At 44.3% G+C, this 3,243-nt stretch overlaps 1 pseudogene; it reads left to right on the forward strand.

The window, feature by feature from the left end:
• Positions 1-563: 563 nt before the first annotated feature.
• On the forward strand, positions 564-678 carry LOC149449694 (U2 spliceosomal RNA; annotated as a pseudogene).
• Positions 679-3,243: the final 2,565 nt, after the last annotated feature.

Raw genomic sequence — 3,243 nt, forward strand, 5'->3', positions numbered from 1 at the left:
ACATGGATTTTACTAAGAAATTATTCCAGTCACAGCTTTGAGCTCTGAATTTTCTTGGAGTTGATTTGGCATCGGTCCCGCTTCTCTTAGGGGAATTAATTGTCAATTAACCTTGTCAGCTTTCCAGAAACAGCTCAAAGGGAACAGCCCTTACAGCTTCAGAGGCTGTGGAAAGAACTTGGACGATATTTTGACAGAGAGACCCAAGATATCTCTTATCTGCAAAGAGCAAATAGTGCAGACTTATAATAACTTTCTCCAAATAATCTTTGTTGCAGAGGTAGCTGGCTTTTGAATTTATGGTTTGAAAGCTACAGACAGCTGAATTAGCTGCCTTCTTCCCCCAAAACAAGCTAAGTCAGCAGGCGTATGTAATTGTTAGTCTGTGATTTGGCAGCTTTTTTGGAGTTGAAAAGGTATAAATGAAAGCAGAATTCCAGGCAAATGGAAAAAAAATGTATGCAGTTATGTTTCCAACAAGTGTGTGTGAATTAAGATGGCCATATTATTGCCAGGCTGAACAAATCAAATTGATTCCTCCTTCTTATGGCCCCTTCTTATGCCTTCCTTCTCGGCCTTTTGGCTAAGATCAAGTGTAGTATCTGTTCTTATCAGTGTCCAGTGGGGGTGCTACCGACCATTCTAGTTTACGGGGATGGTTGTTGTACAGTACCCTCACTGGAATGATGGGGGTCTGGATGGCTATTACGGGGAGGACAGAAACCGGGGAGCGCCATGATTCGTTCTGGGGCCTCGGGAGTAATTCTCCTTTGGAACGTCTGAAGGACCCAGTTGCCTCCTGATTTGGACGGTCTACCTTGGTCTGGCCTGGGGCTGGGAAGGCAGAGAGTCCGCAAACTAGGTGCCCCCTGAGTAGTCGCCTCAGGGGTGCTCTGAGTAACACTTGGGTGTGGGACCCCATGCTGTGAATGAGCACATGGTCACCGAGTTTAACACTTTTTGCACTGCGCCTCTAGGACCGGGCCTTTTGGTCAAGTTCTGGGCAATTTTTTGCTACAGGCCTCAGGGTCTGGTCAGTGCACAATTTGGGCACGACACTTTTTATTATTTTTATAGATTTATTTAATTATTTATTTATTTATTTTTCCTCACCCCACGTTTGTCACCTTTTACTTTTGTGTGTGTTTTTCTCACAGGATGGAGGGTGTGGGTCCTCGGGCCTACCCTGACGTCTAGGGGGAGGATGTGTGGCCATACGGTTCCTTCCTCCCCTGTCCCTAGGGGGTTTTCTCTTCGGGAGAACCCCCTGACCTAGTACTGGATGTCCGGCTTCGGCTGGACATAAGGAACGGTGGTCCACCAGGCCTTTTGGCCAGGAGGACCAAATGGGAACCTTGTCCCTGTCAGGAGCTTCGTGCCCCGGGGGATCAGGGTAACGGTTCAACCCCTTCGGGGGTAGGACAAAAGCACACCCTTAAGTGCACTTTTTGTGTGGTGTTTTGCACTTGCACTTTTTTGTGAACACTTACGGGTTTTTTCGTTATAGCTGCACGTTTGCGGACTTAAAAAAAAAAAAAAAAAAAAACCAGTATGTCTTTGGATTGTGGGAGGAAACCGGAGTACCCGGGGAAAACCCACGCAGGCACAGGGAGAACATGCAAACTCCAGGCAGGTGGTGCCGTGGCTGGGATTCGAACCAACGACCCTAGTACTGCCAGGTGGAAGTGCTAACCATTTAGCCACTGTGCTGCCCCATTCATTCATAAATGATACCTAATAAACCATGTTTATTATGCTTCAGTTTGTGAATGAACAGGAAGCTTGTGAGAGCTTCCTAGTCATTCAAGACAGTACAGCTGAGGATGCAGAGAAAGGGATTAGGGAATCTTTGTCCCCAGTTCCTTTTCTCTTTCCCAAACTTGAGGCATCAGGGGTCTGTTTAGACCCCTGATATCTTACCAAAGAACCCCCAAAAGAGTTGTGAAAAAAGTGAAAAAAATGTAAACATTAAAAAAAAAATCATTACAATCATAAATCATTAAAGACTGTAACAAGTTAATACAGGGGAAAAGAAGGTCATTGTATATACAGGAGAGATATACATTGTATGTTTCTATCTCCTTGCAGAGAGAAAAAAATACTGTTTGTAAAAAAAAAAGAAAAAAAAATTGGTATCAGTGTCAGTTAGTGTCAGAGTGTTTTTAGGTAAAAAAACAAAAAACAAAATGCGCACTGTTGTTTCTGGGCTGTAGCACAGGTACAAACAACAAACAACATATACATATATGGTATCGCTGCGATCGTCAAGAGCTGGAAAATGTATTTTGGGTTGTTCTTTGGTGGTAGGTTATGGTAGTAACAAGAAATACACAGTTAAATTGGGCCCCATGAGATGCCCCTGGTACCTTTCATTGGCTTTTTCATAGGCTTTTTTGGGTGTGGGCGAGGACATGGGGGCCCCACGATCCCCTATTGCCCGGTGGCCCCATGAGTTGTCAGTCCGCCCCTGGCAATGTCACTGCTAAATCGCAAGCTTGTCAATCAGCATCGGGTTACACCTAGTCCTGCCCACTGCTTTCTGTATTGACAGCATTTCCACTGCAGCTAAAACCCTCCCACTGTGAGCTGCAGTGCCTGGGAGGGGGAGCGTGTGAGGCTCACAGGTATGATGGTGGTACTTTTTGACTGCAATGCTGTAAATTGAGAAAGGCATGCTCAAACAGACAATCACTACTTGTACTTGTTATGTAAAATAATCACAAAAAAAAAATTACAAATCCAAGTAACTGAACTTGATAAGCATTTTGAAAGGTTTTACAATTTCAGTCACATTAGCATTAGATTGAATGCTGAGTCCATCCAGGCACTCTTTTAGTCTTTCTCTATGGGTGCTCAGCGTAGATTCTAAACCAGATACGACATGTGTCATCACACACACAGACTGATGAGTGGCGGCATTAATGTTACCACTTCTTTCTGTGTAAACCACACTGCGGATCCACTGTTGGGTGCACTAGGCTGTAATTGTTTCATTTTATAACTGACAAAGGAAATGTTCATTGCAGCCCTATCAAGCTGGCAGTATCATTGGTAGAGCCAGGGTGACAGTGTCTGCTGGAGAAAATTAAACTGATCCATTACATTCATCGCAAATGAGAAATCGATGCAGGCTGAGTGACTATATCTCACTATGGGGCACAGCTAAGAACATTCTTTCCTGGGTACAGATGGAGAATCGCTTGTAATACTATCACAAGGAACATTAGGAAGAGGGAGGATTAA

The sequence above is a fragment of the Staurois parvus genome, unplaced genomic scaffold (assembly GCF_062004578.1).
Source record: "Staurois parvus isolate SC_StPar_1 unplaced genomic scaffold, SC_StPar_1.0 ptg000607l, whole genome shotgun sequence".
NCBI lineage: Eukaryota > Metazoa > Chordata > Amphibia > Anura > Ranidae > Staurois > Staurois parvus.